We start from the raw sequence: 18,895 nt of genomic DNA, 5'->3' as shown, positions 1-18,895 counted from the left end.
CAGTTTATTTCTAGAAAAATATTCTTCATATAAAAATAAGAAGTAATTCAGTCATGTGGACTTTTAATATTATAATTTTCACTTGTGCATTACATTTTCTGCTAATTTGGAATTTATTTTGACATAATGAGAAAAAGAGGGACCAAAATTTATTTAAACTTATGCCATGCAAGTAGCTAATATCCAATTACCGTATATCGAGAAGTACACATTTCCAAAGATGAGAAATACCAACTGCATTATAGCCCAGTTTCCAAGGTACTAGAGTCTATTTTGACTTCCTGCTCTTCTGCTTCATTGTCAGCCGGTCTATTCCTACCTCAGGGCCATACTGTTTTAATAATCATAGCATTCATGTACATTTTATTTTTAGATACAGTTAGCCTGCCCACATTACTTTTATTTTTCCTCTCAGTATTCACCCAGACTTATATTTTAGAATTATTTTGTCAGATTTAAAAAGTGAAAAGTAAAACACTTTGGTAATTTGATGGGAGTAAATGGTCTCTGCAGACTAATTTACATAGAATTAATATCTTTGCAATGTTGAACTTTCTAACCAAAAAACAGGATATGTCCTTTCACATCTTCGGAGATTCTTTGTTCTTCTCCTCAGTGCTACAATGTTTTCTTCATGCGGGTTTGCATATTTTCAAAAGCTTTCGGGGGGTTTCATTTTTCTTACTCTTTTTTGTGGGTTTTGTGACTAAGATAGTTTCTTTCATATCAGTTATATTGTTTTTTTAATAAAAGCCCATTATTTTATAAATCAATTTTATAACCAGCCATTTTATTAAATATTCATTGTGCTTCTAATAGCTATTCAGCTGGTTCTTTGGGGCTATCTAAGTGTATTACCATAAGAAACATATTTGTCTTCCTCTTTGGAAAGTTTACGCTGTTATTTTATTCTCTTGTCCTCCTTTGATACATTAATATGATAAATGGTTTTGAGATGAGCCCCAGTTGCCCATGATTTATTACTTAGAAAATTACTCATTGAACGGTTTTATTTTAATATTTTATTTAACATTTTATTTAGAAGCTTTGCATTGACACTCATTAATAAAACTAGTTTGTCATTTTCTTTTGATGCTGTTTTTCACATTAAGTGATGAATTGGAGTGGGCTTTATAGGAATAATGCAAAAGTTTACTTTCTGTATCTGTCAGGTTCCAATCTAAAGCAGAGAAATCACTCAGGGTCCTTCAAGCAAAGAAGGAGTTAAAATAGGAAATTGGGTCTCAACATATTTGAAAAAGCTGGAAGAGCACAAGAAACGTTTGCTTCACGCTGAACTTAGGAAACAGAGGAAGCAGCCACAGCCTCTGAAAGAGAACTTTCCACGCCTTTGCCACGGCCACCACGGCCACCACGGCCACTCCTGACCTGCCCTGGACCTGCCACCACCGCCACAGGCATAAATTGGCCTCTCCTTTCCTCTTCCCACTTAATCTTGCATTAGTATCTCCACTTGGCAAAACTAACCAGAACCCTGCTAGCAAAAGTCCTGCTTCCAGACCCTTGAAATACAGAGCACAACAAAGATGGTCAGACAAGAGGCTAAATACCAGTAGATAAAACCTGGCACACCCCTTTCTCAATGTGCTGGGATCACGTAGACAACATTAGGATTATCCGTTTCTTGTAGGTTTGAAAAAAAATCAGCTGTGGAACCATTTGGACAGGTGCTTTTGAGGGAAATTTTGATATTCTTAATTCCTTTTCATGGACTGATTTTTTTCCTGCCTCTTGTAAAATTTAGCAAGTTGTATTTCCTTTAAAAGCATCCATTTCAGGAAGTTTTCTCACTTATTTGCATAGATTTGTGCTTTATGAATTATTTTATGTTTTTCTGCATTAATGGTTATTTCTCCCTCCTCATTTTTTACAGTACACAGATTAATGCCCTGTCTTCTTGGCCACCCCCACCAAGATGCTCATGCCCTAATATCCCCAGAAGTTGTGAATCTGTTGTGTTACATGACCAAAGGGACTTTGGAGATGGGATTAAGACTATAGACCTTGAGAAGAGGAGAATTTTCTGATTTATCCTGGGAGACACCAAGTATCTGAACCCTTAAAAGCAGGGCATTTTCTCCAACTGGAATTAGAAAGTGTGGCAGAAGGAACATAGGGAGGAGTGGGCGCACAGGTGCTGGTTTGAAGATGGAGGGGCCAGTTGAAAAGGAATGCAGGAAAGCTGAGGAGATGAGAGGCTCCCCTCTGACCGCCAGCAAGGAGCCAGTAACCTCAGCCCTGCACCCATGAGGAACTGAATTCTGCCAACACTGAAATGGGCTTGGAAACCGAGTCTTCCCCTGAGCCTCAGCAGGAGAGCCCAGCTTGGCTGATACCCTGACTTGATCCTTGTGAGTCCTAGGCCAGAGGAGCCGGATGACCAGCTGAGCTCACCTATTCTGACCTACAGAATTGTGAGATAATAAATTTGTGTTGTTTCAAACTGTTTTGTGGTAATTTGTTAGAGCAGCAATAGAAAATACATTTTTACTATTATAAAGGACATATGGACAATAACAAGCGGGGTGGAAATGGGGCAGGGAGACAGGGAGGGGTGCAGCAGTGGGGAGTGGTGGGGGGAAAGGCAGAAAATTGTATTTGAACAACAATAAAAATTTTTTTAAAAGAAAAGACACAAATATACAATAAACATTTGAGAAATATTCAGCTTTACTGGTAGGTGGAGAAATGCAAATTAAAACAATAAGGAAACACTATTTTTATTCAAGAAAAAGAAAACTAATACATTTTTAATTGTGTATATATATTTGTGTTTGTTCTACTTTGTTTCTTGATTACATTAGACAGCTTTCTGGTTTATGGTTTGGTTTTGATTTTTCAAAGATCAAACTCTTATATTTATTCATTGTTTCTGCCACTATTTTTTCTAGCTCACTAATGTCTGAGACATTCCTCGAACTTTGCATTTATATCCTGTGTATCTTGCCATGATGGGCTTTGTTCCCTCACATTATGATCCGGAGATGTATCCGTGCTCTTGCAGCAGATGCAATGATTCCTTTACATGAGTTCTAGCACTGGGTGTAATGTATCCACAAAGCAGTCCTTCATTCCATTCCTGAGTGATATTTGGGTTCTTTCCAGGGTTTGTTTGTTTTTTATTTGTACAAAGTGTGCTGCTGCAAAAATTCCGACCTGTGTCCCAGTGCTCACATGCCTCCTTTTCTCTGGGGCACATCAGGGAAGTGAGGGAGCCGGGATTATCCAGGAGATAACACACTCGTTTCCAACGCAGCTGTGCTGATTTATAGCCCCACGAACAACGCCCAAGGCTTCTAAGGGCTTTAAAACTTTGCCAACAATGTCTGTAAAGTGTCTGGTCTGAGCCCAGGTCACTAGTTTTATTTGAGTCAAATTTATCCATTTTTCCCCTTTAGATTCTACACCTCTATGTCTTTTTAAGATCTCTTTCTTTATCTAAGATATTTAAACAATTCCCTTCCATTTTCATTTTAAAATTTAATAATTTGCCACTCTATATGTAGGCCTTTAATCCACTTGAAATTTATTTTTGCCTAAGTATAAGCCTGGAGTCCAATTTCTTTCTTTCTTGTTTTTATGGCTCACTAATTATCTTAGCACTATGGACTGAAAAATCCATTGTTCAATACTGATCTGCCATCAGCTCTATCATAAATCAAATTTTGTTATATAGGTTGATATGTTCAGGAATTCTCTAGTATGTTAAATGTGTGTACTTGTTCATTCTGTGCCAATACTACACAGTCATAATTATTCTAGATAATTAATGCTCTAGTAACACAAGTCCTTTCATCTTCTGCTTCTTCGGGATTGTTCTGGTTATTGTAGGGGCTGAGAGCTAGTTACCCCAAGATGTGCCTTTGTGGTAAGCAGACGGTTTTAAACCAAGTGTAACTTTAGCTGCAAGCTCAGGAGAAATTTCTGCCCCTCCCTTGACTTCCTGGAAGAACTTGCATTAAGGGTTTTACTCATAGTGGGAGATTATCAAAGATAACCTCTTCGACCTGTCCCTAAGGCAGGACTGACTTTTATTTGCTAAATATCTGCTCTTATTATCATCGTGCAAAGACTCTTCAAAGCCCCCAAGGCACCTCACCTCATCCCCGGCTCAGAATGTCTCGTGTACCCAGGTCCCCTTTCTGTCTCTGCATGCGGGGTCTCTGACTCTCTCGTGTGTGCAGGGTCCCTATACATATATGTGTGTATTAAATGTGGTTCTTTTGTCATGTTAATCTGTCTTATGTTTATTTGATCATTAGACCAGCCAAAAAGCCTTAAAGGCAGAAGAAAATTTCTTCCTCCCCCACAGTTTTTTGGTATAAATTTTAAATTCCTTGTCAAGTTCTATGTATACTTGAGGGTGCACAGGTGTACATGTATGTAGATATATATCCCTGTTCACATGCATTTGAGGCTTTTAGTAAGGTAACATTAACTCTATGAATCAGATTAATATTTTATCCTAGGGGACATTTCCGTTTTTGGAATTTAAAACCAAGAATCTTTCTCTTTTTGTGGTGGGTGAGGTCTGTTCTTGAAACTCAATCATCTCCCCAGCATGTGTTCATATGTTCTCTGTCAACAGTTTTTTTGTGGTTTAGACTAAGAATTTTTGATAAATAGATTTGTGTCTTCTTTTATTTCAAGGGAGTTTTCTATTACATCTTTAAAAATAGTGCATTTTAAGTGTATGACTCTCCAGAGAACATCAATTATTGACATTTTAATCTTCAATCTATGGCCTGCATCTTTATCAGAGCCCCTTTTGATATCATTTCTTTATTTTTTTTCTGCTGTTATTTTTCTGAGAATTTCCCCATGATACAGATTGGTTAGTACCCATGGTAATTCTACACTGATCTATTTGTAATTTATAGACTAATCAAGTAATGTAGCTATTTTCACCCAATATTTTTAATTGACTTACAGATACCCACATGTATTTAATATTCACCTTAAATTTTGAGAGTCCCCAGCATTTGCTGTGAGAAATCTTCCTCTGTTTCTTGTAGCACATTTTCTTCTAGAATGGTCACTTTACCTGTAATCATTATTACATTTTCCCTTTTTTGTGGTTTTTTAAAAATGATTTATGTTGTTTCTTTCACCATACATATATTTTATTCAAAACCCCGATTGTGGCCATTGATTGTGCTTCCCCAACACTTCTTCCTTTGAGTTTGAAACACACGGAGCTGTGCTCCAGGAGGGGCTATGAGTCTTCCACACCAGTTAAAACGTTTTCATCGCATTTGTTCGAGTGAGCAGTCAAAGGGACAGGTTCAGTAATTGACAGTGAAACCAATTCGTGTTTTCACGTTTGAGAAAAATGTTTCCTGAGGGTTTCAGATCTAGAGTGTTTCTCATGATTCTAACAAAGCTATTAGACAACAGACCTCTTTTTTCTTCCTAAGGAATGGTGCCTGCGTGAAATCTAGACCGAATGTGGCCATGTCGCTGCTCTGAGGGGTGGTTTATGGTTATGCATAACAGGCCTGCCTTTGATAACAGAGTCAAACCCCAGAAGCAACTCACCTGGAAGTCTAGCCCATCTTTGGACTTTTCAGTTATTGGGCCAATAAAATCTCTTTACTGTTTTGATCAGTTGGAAATAGGGTTTCTGCTATTTACAACATGCAGCGTCCAAGCTGATATAACTGGTACTTAGAGGGATGTGGGTATAAATTACCCTTGCAGTTCTCCCCACCTTTTCCTTAGTCCTGTTCATAGCCTGCCATTATCGATTAAACTCAAAGTTCTGAATAATTGTCTGTATCCTATAGACTACTTTTTGTTGTCTATTTTTTAAAGATTTCTGGACCTGTTTTTCTGTGCGTGGATGCATCCTTTTAATAAAAAAATATACATGTGTACAAAAATGTGTACAGTCTCAAAATAATATTATCTTCCCCGCTCAGCTAGAGTAAAAACAGAATGGCTTCCTCGAATGCACGGTTGAGCTGAGCTGAGAGCAGATTTCAATTTCGGTAAGCCTCAGTCCACCTCTGTCCCACCTGCCCCTGTAGCCAGAGAGTACAGTCCTTTAGGTCCGCTGACTGAGAGCCTGGGATATATGCTGGGCTCCTCTCCTTCGACATATCCTGATGTTTTCCTCTCCTTGAAATAAGGAGAATACAGACAACTCCATGTTGTTTTCAGCACACTTTTGCTTAGCTGCTTAAATTCTAACCTTGAGCAGTTTAAGAATTTCTCATGTTCAGGCCCTGGCTGGTGTAGCTCAATGGATTGAGCATGGGCCTGTGAACCAAATGATAGCGGTCCGATTCCCAGTCAGGGCACATGCCTGGGTTGCAGGCCAGTTCCCAGCAGGGGACTCACAAGAGGCAACCATACATTGATATTTCTCTCCTTCTTTCCTTTTCTTCCTCTCTAAATAAATAAAATCTTTTAAAAAAATTCTCATGTTTCCCAAAGTGAAAAACACAGAGGGTCAGGCTAATTTCCTTGTGCTTCTCTTGACTCCAGAATCTTGGACCCTCAAGTCCTGGCTGCCTTAACAACCCTGAATCCAAGTTTTGTCTGTCCAGCCTCACACATTGCCAAAGCTTTGCTGGCTCCCCTTTCTCTTAGCAAGAGTTCCCCCAGATTCTCCATCACCCACCTAAAATCAGCTCATTTCCAGAAGGGATAAGCGAAGCATAGAATATATTGGTCTCTTCTCTCTGTAATCCTGGCCTGTCAGGTACTGGCTGCTTCTCCCTAATGGTTTCGAACAGTTGTTTGTAGTATTTTACCTCCATTCCTTATTCTTGTCAATAGGAATGTTTGGTTGGTGCCAGCCACTCTCCCCCAGTTGGAAGTGCAAGTCTCAAGTCTGAACTTCTCAAAACACTCCACTTTCTGCCTCCTTTATTTTTCCAGCCTTATTTCTTACTACATTAGCTTCTAGTGGCATACCTAAAATTTGTAGAACATAGAATCATGCAATTTCAAAACTAAAAGAAAAAGACTATCTGACTTAAGAATCTTATTTTCCAGATGAGGAAACTAGGGCCACAAAAGATTAAGTGGCTTATCTCAGACCACAGAGCAGAGCTGGTAGAAAAGCTGAGTACTGTTATTCCTTCCAGTAGCTAGCAGAGCAAGGTACAGAGCAGGACAGAAGGGCATGCTTCACATCAAGGAGAAATGGTGCAATTCCTTTCTCCAGTGAATACACACTGACACACGCCTCAACTGACACCACACTTGTCTCCTAGTGTAAACTGCGATTTCCCCTCGTTATTATTATAACTGTCTTTTCTGAGCCCAGAGTCAGAGGTAATCATTGTGCTGAAAACCAGGCCGCTTCTTAGACTGAGAATGAGGAAACCTGGTAAACACCTATGAACCATCCCTCCAACCTGGTCAGACAGAGACCTGTATGTCTCAATATTTGATAGTCAAGCCTGTAGGAGTCAATTGGCAGAAAGTCATATGACTTAGTGTCTAAATGAAATGCTTTTTGAGAGTGATAAAGAATGCCATTCATAATTATGCCAGGACAGCAAGCATATACAAACGCTGGTCTAGGTTGCCCAATAATTTATCTCTAAATTGCAAAAGCAGTTCTCCAATACTTCTTTAAAGTTCCAATCACTTTCACATGTGAAAAGAAAACTTTATCATCAGAGAATGCATTCTATTCCATTAATAGACTATTTTTAGAACAGTTTTAGATTTATCGAAAAATGAACAGACACCACAGAGAATTTCTACCCTTATTCCTCCCTACTCATTTTCATCTGCTATTGGCATCTTGCTTTCATGTGATATGTTTATTATAATTGTCGAGCCAATACTGATACATTATGGTTAACTAAAGCCCATAGTTTTTATGTTAGGATTCACTTTTTATATTTCTACATTCTTTGAGTTTGACAAATGTATAATGCCATGTATCCACCATCACAGTAACAACAGAATAATTTTACTGCCCCCAAAACCCCCTGTGCTCCAACTCTTCATCCCTCCCACTCCCCTTAAGCCCCTGGAAACTTGTGACTGTCTTTGTGGTTTTGCCTGTTCCAGAACATCACATGGTTGAAATTATACAGTATACAGCCTTTTCAAATTGGCTTTTCTCCAATCATTTGTTTTTTAAATTTTAAATTCTTGGCGTTAAGTGAGATCTCAACTTCCTGAAGATACGGTATTTCAAATTAGGCAATAGGATTTAAAGATTCCTCTCCAAGAATTTTTTTAAAAGAGGAGAAATTTTCTTTTAAAAAAAGTATAAGAAACAGGGTTCATGGAAGAAAAAACTCATAAATATTAAATAAAAAACATTTATGAGACAATATAAATGAAATAAAAAGAACAGCTGCAAATTAGAAGATATTTATAATTCTTATATCTAAAAAAGGTTGTAATATGGAATATAGCTATTTAAATATTCTATGACTCAACAAGAAAAAGACAAGTAACCCAATAAAATAATATAAAAATAGAGAAAAAAAGAACTTGTTGATAAAATTTGTCAACTTAAAAGTTGTCAATTTTACTAATAATCAAAGACATAAAAATTAAATGATGAAAGACTCTTCCAATACCCATCAGGTTATCAAAAATAAATAGCCTGTTAATACCACACAAATGGGACATGGTTAATATGGAAATTCTCGTGAGAATGTAAATTATTCCAATTATTTAATATTCTAACATTAAAATATCCAAATAATATAGTTACTACAAAATTCATAAAAAGGCATACAAACCTATGAGAATAATATAAAATAACCAGAATAATTTTGGGATAAGAAGGGGAAAAGAATGAGACATAGTTTTGATTTATATATTAAAATGGATATGTGAAATAAATTTTGTAAAATATTAACAGTTATTTAAATGATGGTTGATATATAGATTTTTATTATTTTCTCTAGATTTTTGTTAATTAGGTATGCCTCACTTTTAAAGATTTAAAGGATTTTGAAGGGCTAACTTTTTCTCTATAAACACTGTGCAAGAGCCCCTAATTAAGGGGAAAATATTGTATACTATAATGCACAAAAGAACACAGAGTATTATTTGGAAATAAACAGTCATGAGACTTCAAGCCCTAGCTTTTGTACTTGTTGAACATGAAGTTATTGCACAAGTCACTTAGCCATTAATTTTCTCAGCTATGAAATGAAAACATAGCAATGTTAATAGTATTAATATCTATTAATATCACAATTTTGAAAGAATTAAACGAAAATGTGAAAACATTTGGTACACTAAAATCAAACGTAAACATTAATTTTCATTATTGCTGTTATTGCCTCTGATAGAATAGAATTAAATTGCTGCATCTTTTTATTTCTTTTACATCGATTTTGTCTGAGATGTTTTTGATTAAAGAAATGATAAACATAAAAACTAGGATAAAGAACAATAAAATTAAAAAGGGACATATAATTTGCAAACTATAAATATAACATTAATATATAGTGTATATAATATGTAATGTGACATTATAATACCACATATATGATAAATAAAAATGATCAAGATCTTAATGTTTATTAAAATTTTAGGCAGGATTTAAATTATACTATTCTGCAAAAAATGCCAAGAATTTTCAATATGTAAAATATAAAAGTGTAAGTTGAAAAGTAACTGATGCTTTTCTAGATCTTAGGAAAAGAAATATAAAACATTAAAAAATATATTTTTCTATATTTGATAAAGTTTTTTATATTTTTAATTTAAAATAGTACTATAAAAGTTATATTTCTGAATTTTTGTCAGCTATAATTAGATTTTTGTTGCTTATATTTCACAAATGTATGTCACTGTATAACATTTTGAAAATATAAGTAAATATAAATAAGAAAATGAAAATAACTTGCCATTTTAATTATTTTAAAACATAATTAAAATTACATTTTTTAAAAAATTTTATTTAGTTATTTTCCAAGTACAGTTTTTTTTTGTCTATTTCTCCCATCCCAGCCCCCCCGCCTCATCTCCCCACCTCCCTCCCATTTCCCCCCCCAGTCCTCATCCCTGTGTCTTTCATACTTGTTCCTCAAAATCCCTCCCCATTTTTCCCCTTAAATTCCCTTCCCTCTTAGAATTATGTTTTAAATTTTAAAACATAAATTAGTTTATGTTTTAAATTACTGTTCTATCTTCAGCAGTACTTGAGATAGAAGGTGTGGACAAAAATAGGCGTTGTAGTAGTAGAAATTACAAACACAAAAGAACATTGCATTGAACAAGCATCATTGGAGAACAACTTGAGCACCACATTCACCTGCCTCCACATCATTTTTTTCACATCTCCCTTCCCTGGCTCCACTCTGGCATCTCTAGGGCAATGGCCTCAAAAGTAGGCATGTGAACCACAGGGGTTCCTCTGATGATTCCCTGGGGTGCGGGAAGAAAATGCTAGATTGTTCTATTTTTTTAACCTAAAAGTTAGGGAAAAGTAGGTTTTACTTTTGTGTAACATAAAAGTTTACTCTGTACCCTTTCTGGGCTGCATCATAGATATTCAGCTGTCACATCAGTTTGGCAAAGGAATCTTGCAGAAAGCGAGCATTCTATGATGTGGTGTGGTTGACATTGTTTTAACCAACATTTTTATTTACTTTTATTGTATCCTAAGCATCACGTTCCTTAGCAAGTGGGTTTCCATATCGTATTATCTCATTTTAACAAAATTAGCATTTACCACATGACACAGAGCTTAGAAGGATTATTGCCAATAAAGCAAAAACTAACATAAATTAAAGGTAAGCCTAAAAATGCAAGCACAAACAAACCTCAAGCAAATGGAAGCACAAACCATTTATTTCTAGAACAAGGTCTTTGTCAGGTACATTATGAGGTATAAACAATGAACATCTGTCTTATGTGAGAAAAATTCAGAAAGTTATCGACTTTCTGAACTAAGAATTTACAACCATATCTTTCTAAAGTGTATATTGTTCCTTGAGATTCTAGTTAATTATAGTAGGAAATAGTGTGGCAGAAAAATATCATTTTCTTCAACTTTATAGCATACTTTATTATTTCTATTTTGTGTATGTATGATGGTGCATACAGTAGATGAACACAATACCCCACATTCATAGTCATACACAAACAAATTTGAGGGTATGTGAGTCAAGAGTTTTATTCTAATGGTGTATCATCAAACGTTTACAAGGCAATTATATATATCTGGTCCTCCTGCTTTACATTCTTCCAGCTCACCTTCCACACTGCAAAGAGGGTGCTTTCTCAAATCAAAAGAATTAATTGACTGCTGAGTGCCCATCACATGTCAGACCCTGTGGTAATGATTTTCTCAGCAAAGATTTTCTGCAGGAATAAATGACCGAATGGAGGAATAAATGAATGGGACGGCGAGGGAGTGTGAAGAGATGAATTTTGGAGTCTTGGTGATTTGTAGGGTGGTTCTAACATTGAGCAGAAATCAGCCTCAATGACAAAAGAATAAAGAAAATTAAATATTTTTTTAAATTCACTAAAAATGGAGCATTATTTGAGTTAAGATTGCTGATTTTGGAGTAAGAGTGAAAATCAGGACATCAGTCAATGAGCATTTATCTGGATCCCACTGTACAGAAGTTAACCCAAAGCACAAGAGGAATAAAGATTTAGAATATAGCTTTAAAATAATGTGTTTTCTTCCTACATTCTCATTTTTTCTTCCTATTCCCCAAATAAAACAGGCTGACTCTTTTAACAATAGTACATATTTCTTACCACCTAATTCACTGTTTCTCTTAATTTTGCATGCCAATTCACCTATTTTTCATTCAATCAATAGTGGTTTAAGAAAAAGAAAAACAAACAATACGTCTCCTGTTACTGAGCTTAATATCCTGTGGTTTAGATGATAGTCATCAAACTTTATTAAAACCCAGTGTTGTAACTGTCTTCATCATGAGAAGGGCACCCTCCTAAAGTATTCAGAACCTTGTCAATGGAATCTTTACTTTGCAGTTACATATTATTTCCTTTAATCTGTTGATGTTCACTTATCCATCGATGGACCACTTGTTATCTACCTCAACTGCTAGACAGTGGAGATACAGCAATGAGCAGGGGAGGGCTCAGCCTCCTGAGCTCTATCTTCTGGTGGGGAAGGCAGGTGAGGCTTTTGTCAGGGATGCCTGAGTACCAGAGTGGGAAGTGAGTACTCTTGTCATTCTTCTAAGTTTATTTTCTCCCCTGTTTTTAATTAGCATAACTTCTAGACATATTCTGCTCATCGGTTTCCTATTTCCTGAAGATCAACTATTTAAAGGTTTGCTGATAAAGGTTCTAACTCTTTCTAATGCATATTTTATTTTCAGTAAAGTCTCATAAGTCATAAAAACTACAAAAATTAAAACATTTTAAGAAACCGTTCTCTGACTCTAGGGATACTTTAACGTATTTGGCCTTGTTAGAATTGTTTTCTCAGAGCAGTTCCCAAAATGTTGGGAGATGGCTGGTCAGTTATTTCCAGGAGAATAACCCACTGCATGATAGATTATGGGGGCCTGGTCAACAGCTCACAAAGCCTGGCAGGTAACAAAGAAATCTTTAAAGTATGATTGTCATACATTTATCTAGTTTTCCATTTTTAATTTTAATTAATTATGAGGAAAATCACTTAGTCTTAGACATTCCCTGTCCTTATCCCTCTGAAAAGATAGCATGCCCTTTTGACCATTTGTTTCTCTTTCATGTGACCACTTTAAGATTTTACATGAAGCCCAACACTTTGACAACATAGAAAAAGGAAGCAATGGTTTCTACATCTGCTCTGAAAAAGTTTATTTCTCATTGGAGAAACCATTAGAGTCTTAGTATCACAGTGTATCTAAAATAGGAAAACACCGTCACTGTCCTTCGTGTTGCTTGGATTGCAGTCCCAGTAGGATGGCAGACTAGCAGCATCACTTGGGCAAGTCACTTTCCTCAACTTCCTCATTCACAACATGAGGAAAATCACGTATCTGTCTGGAAGTATTAAATGGACCAGTGCATGAGGCGTGGGAGGCTGTGAATGTTATACAGTCAGTGCTCTATAAATGTTGGCTGATTGACCAGAACCTGTGAGCCACGAGGGCAAGGGCTTTTTATTCATATTTTTTAACCACTACAACTCCAATACCTACAATAGAATCTGACACAGAAAAGAAGTTTAATAAGTATTTGAATAAATGAATGTCAAAGCAAACATAACTCAATTAGACATTTGGACATACCTATCTAATGTATGGGGTTTTCCGATGAATTGTGGTTCTGTCTCTCAGATCAAAATGAGGGCTGTGCTACTTCAGGGTGACAGCTGAGCGTTCCCAAGGCAGAGAAGGAAACAGAGCAGAAAGAAAAGTGTGAAGACTCAAGGGAGGCATTGGGTTTCTTTCTTCCCCAGTCCTCTCAGAACAACAGTAAAATAGATGCCTTGGGACACTCACAGAAGGGAGAGGGGGAGAACAGAATGGAGCACCCCACATGGCCAGCCTCTTCTCCACAATGACGTAAGCCAGAGCAGAGTCAGCACACAGAGTGGGAAGGTGAGTGGGAAGGACTCCAGGTTTCCACAAGGTAGGGTGTGCAGATGTGTGTGCATGCGTGTGTGTATAGAAAGGTTTGATGGCAAGAGTGGCCTGAGGAAATCATGATAGACATCAGCGTTTTAGAGCTGCCTCACCCTCCGTCTGAACACCAGGGTTCTCCACCCCCCGAACCGAGTTCCCAGCACCCCACAGGGATCTTTTTCTTTGGCGAATTCCAAAGCCTCCTGTGTTCTACCACTCCACACAATGCGCATCTACCCACTCTGCACCTTATCATTCTAAGATTTTCCTCAGCTTTCATCCCCACTCAGAGAATCTGACAAACTATCTGGGACAAAGACACATGACTTATAAGTTCTTGTCGATGACAAAGGACTCAATGTCTGCTGAGTTGGTGCATATCAACTATGAAAGGCTGGGGTGAGGCTTGAACATGGAGGTGGCCCACCATAGTAAGGGAGCCCTTCCTTGGCTCTCATAGCACTCTGCACTGGCAGTGATTCAGACCAGCCTGCAGCTAGGCTATGACCAAATCAGGAGAGAAAAGAGGGAAATGAAACTGAGCAGTAGAAAACAGTTTGGATGAAGCCTGATAAGGAGCAGAGAATACAACACATATTCTACAACACACAAAGCAGACCGATCAGAAATATACCCGCCATCTGACACTGTTTATCTTTGTATGAAAAAAGGGCAACATCCGCAGCATCAATTTTGTGGACAACATTTATATGGAATCTGGTGATTATGAGTTAGCTCTTTTGGTAGCATTTGTATTCCTGAGAGAAGATGCAGCTAAATTGTTTGCTGTGACACCCAATCCTAAGAGCAAATACTGTTGGTGAGGTGCCTGCCTGACTTCACCGCCACAGTGCAGAGTAGATCAGGCAAGCTGGCCCGGACACAAGGACACTGCCTAGGGCAGGATTCTCGTTCAAACACAGCAGGGCCCAGTAGATGAAAGCATCACCACAGCCACTTACTGGGAAGGTCAGACTCACTACCGATCATTTCTGATCCTCACAAGAACCTTGTGAAGTATTATTATCCCCACTTTTCGGAAGGAGAAACAGTGCCTCAAAAGTCATCTTCTACTAATTGAACCCCCATTCTGCTATCTCAGGGCACAGTCACACAGCTGCATGAGGTCATGTCATAAACCCCACTCCCTGATTCAGATAGATGTGCAGATAAAGCAAGATAACAGGTGGAAATACTTGGAAAATTAAACGATACCCACGAGAAGCATTATTATGTACAAACTTTTCTTGGATGGGAATAGGCATTAAAGTCTTGGCCATGTGCAAAATTGTTCTTAATTTAAAAAGTTGTTCAACCCTGTTTTTAGCCCCAGGACTCTCTGCTTCCTATGTATGAAGAGCAAATGAAATATAGTCATGCAAGAGGCTATTTCTTTAATTTTCTGGATTGTCACATTCATTCAGCATGAAATTTTCTACAGAAAGTCAATTTTGGAAAGTTCCAAACTTAATTAGATCTTGCAGTTTTGTGATCTTCATTATAATTATCAAATACTGAAGAGCTAATAAAGGATCAACCTCTGGGCTGCAGAATAACCTAATCTATTCATACCTCAGTGGCATCCTGAATTACAATCGGGGGGCTGATGAACTCCAGTGCACCAGCCAACCAACCATAGTCAGCAAATTCCGATACAAACAGCCTTGGTCAGACCAAGATGAATATATGATATGCAAAATAATCCAATAAAGTTTATCAATAATACATGAGTGTATGTCAGATGAGACATACACTAGTGTAGCAAGTCTAATTAAGAGCATTTCCATGATAAACTGAAACCCGATTTCCTGCTATAATGCAATTATTCATTTGAGTCTATTGTTACAAGAACAATGAGCAGTGAGTATCCTCCTTATTAGCGATCCTTCTTCCTGAAACTTGCAATTTTACCAAGTAATACACGTCACCTTTTTCATATTCCAAAGGTCTTTCCATACCCAGCCATTCCCCTTCACGTAGATTTTGTTGGAGACAAAGTGGTAAATTTTGGATCATTTGGGGTTTTTTAATTTTGTCTTTTTTCTTTTCTTTTCTTTCCTTTGAAGATTGCTACAGATAATTTGGAGCATGTGTTTATGACTTTTGGGGTTAACTATATTTTGTAAATAAATTCTCGACAACAAAGCCATGATTCTAGCAGTATTAACAACTTCATTAACTCCTTCAGGTCATTAGCATCTTAATTTATTATCACCTCTGCAACTGTCTCCCAGACTCTTAATGTTTAGGAACTAGATGGGTAACCCAAAGATTGCATGGGAGAGAATTCTAATTTAACTAAACATATTGCTGTACACTGATGGAAACTCAGATTCTAAAGTTTGGGGAAATTTGAAGATAGAGGCTGGTGAAAAAACACACATCCATTTAAAATTTTACCTTTTTTAAAGGTATATATTTTACATTCGGGAAGTCTTTTTAAGACTTTTTGAATAAGCCATTGAGTTATGCATGTCCTGAATTTTTTTAAGCTTAATTATCTTTAATGCCAATGCACAAAAATGTTCAAGCGAGGACAAACTCCTTACTATTTTATGCCTTTGAGGGGTGAGTAGTAGGAAGAGGTTAGAAATGCTTAGAGGGAAAAATCACGGCACTTTCTCTGTCTGTATACGGATAGAAGAAACATTGTGCCTAAACTGTCCTTTCATTCTATGCAACTTTGTGTTGCTTACGTATGTCTGTCTGTCTATTTGTTGGAAGCATTCCTTCTTGTTAGCAGAATCCTTGGAGAGTTGTTTGTGGGAAGTAAAGAGAGGAGGAAATACTGAAAAGGCTTTGTGAGAATTTTTTCAGATGCTGAACACAAGCAGAATTGCTTTGGGGTCCAAGCAACAAAGTATGCCTCAGATCCAGGCAAAGGATGGTTCTCCCATCTCCAAACAAAATCCAACTGTATGTACCATCATGTGAACGGGAAGCTTTGAAGAAGAGGAATAAAGTCTTCTTGTCATGGACACTAGTGATCTCATGAATGCTATGTTAAGAATGGCAAAAATAAAGCTTCTTCTTCTGGCTTTGAGAGAAGATGACTGGCCAAGAACAAATTTAGTAGGCGTGGAAGAAAGTGACAGATCCTTAAGTTATGTCACTCATATAGACTGGTAGCGAACATAAAGGCCAATGTGGAAACACACCCAAAGAGGAGAAATTTTGTTAGTGGGAGGCACAGAAATCAGGGAATAGGATCCACTTGGGTTCTGAAGTAACTGCAAACAGACACGACCAGCTAGTTGTCATCCTGCAGTATAATCATAGGCTGGTTTCATTGATGATTTCAAACCAGATTTTCTAGCCCGTCTTAATGCATTTTTACTTGATAAATTCTAAAAGAAAGGTAATCTATTATGCCAAAACATTTTATAAATCTAGCATCAGTTTTTCCTAAAACTTGACTTTTAATATATAGTTTAAAGGCTTCTTAGAGAATGCGCTTTCCATTCATTCAAAGGTGTTCCACAGTTCTTAGTAACAGGCCAAGAAAACAATTGTTTTTCTTGTATTCAGCCAAATGGATTTGCTTGCAATTTTGTGAACTGAACTTATATGTTGCATTCTTGTTGGAAAGGATGTTCTTTTTCTTCTCTGTATAACCAAATCTATTCTGTTTAAAGACATCACTTTAAATTTTTACCTCTTAAGTAAAAAACCCAGACCAATTGAGGATAAATTTATTCTCTCTCTCCCTAGATATTCATGTATTTATTCAGAAAAGTATACAAAGTCTGTATGGAAAAAATCCAGTTATTGTTAATATAATGAGAATGGTTTGTGCAATGTGATATAATCTGGCAGCCAAGGAGGATGGACTGGAATGAGCATGCGTGAACAATGATGACTTCACTGTACTAGTCAGTGGGGGCAGTAGATGATTTTGAGTGAGCATGTGTACTGTGTGGCCATCACATTTAAAATGATCCAGTCACCCTGGGTGGTGTGGCTCAGTGGATTGAATGCTGGCCTGTGAACCAAAGCATCACCATTTTGATTCCTAGTCAGGGCACATGCCTGGGCTGTGGGTCAGGTCCCCAGTCGGGGGCATGGGAAAAGTGGCCATACATTGATGTTTCTCTCCCTACCATTCCCTCTCTCTAAAAATAAATAAATGAAAAACAAAACCAAAATGAGTGAGTAGAGCAATGAATCTGCATCATATTTTTTGTTAAGCTTGATCATTCCTCCACAGAAACTATTCAGATGATTCAGAGGCTTTAGGGGACGATGCAATGAGTGCAGTACAAATAAAAGTGTGGTACAAACCCTTCAAAGATGATTGAGCATCTGTTGAAAGTGATCCACATTCCGAAAGGCCTGCGACAAGCAGAACCCCTGAGAATGTTGAATGTGTATGGGCTGCAATCAACAAAGATTGGTGACTGACAGTGTGAGAACTAGAAGCTAATCTGGGGATTCCAAAAACTACTGTGTCTGAGATTTTGACACAGGATCTTGGTATAAAACTTGTCCTGGCAAAATTTGCTCTATGGCTTCTTCTAGCAAAGCAGAGGTTACATCATGCTGCAGTTGTTAGTGACTTGATTCAAGCCGCCACCAGTGAACCAGATTTCCTCGAGAAGGCCATAACTTTGAAGGGGACAGAGGCATCATTGTCCTATATACAGTGTTTTTTATATCTTCTTAAAAAAATGTCTCTTTTTCCTAGCACATGGCTGGATACTTTCTAGACAGACCTAGTACTTCTGCTGAGGATGAAGTTTTGTCAAGCACCCATCAGGAACTTACTGATGCTTTTGAATTGTTGGTTTTCCTGTTGCATATTCGATTTTGTGTTCAACTAGATTTGAACTATCAGAAAAGGTACAGCATTTCACATGTCTTTGCTCACTGCCTTAGTGCCTAATTTCTTACACATAAGTGGCATTCAACAAGTGTATGATGTATTTGACTCAGATTTCAGTCTTGGAATAAAAGAAAATGGAAATTGCATTTTCCTCCTTTAATAAGGGCTATAAGACACTGCCACCATTAACCATGTGCCCCTTGCGTGTTCAGATCTTTCCACAGGCGATCTCTGGTCCTTAAGGCAGTCCACTAAGACAAAATTCAAGTTGCCCAATGCATCTGTGAGGTAAAAGATACTGTGAGAAAAGGCATTATTCTGCATTTCTCTGCTGGAACTGTCTCTGAAATCTAGGCCTGGTGATTCTTAAAAACCAAGAGGATTGATTCTCAACTAGGGAAGGATTCTGCCTTTGCAGTTGTTACCATGACAGCTCCTTTATAGATGAGCCAAGGGAAATATGTCTTAATATCATTCAGAAAATGACATACGTGTCCTGCTTTTTTCTGTTTCTTGC

This window comes from Artibeus jamaicensis, unplaced genomic scaffold (genome assembly GCF_021234435.1).
Source record: "Artibeus jamaicensis isolate MK-2021 breed Jamaican fruit bat unplaced genomic scaffold, CSHL_Jam_final contig_588, whole genome shotgun sequence".
Taxonomy (NCBI): domain Eukaryota; kingdom Metazoa; phylum Chordata; class Mammalia; order Chiroptera; family Phyllostomidae; genus Artibeus; species Artibeus jamaicensis.
The sequence above is the reverse complement of the archived record's forward strand: the minus strand, read 5'-3'. Positions refer to the sequence as shown.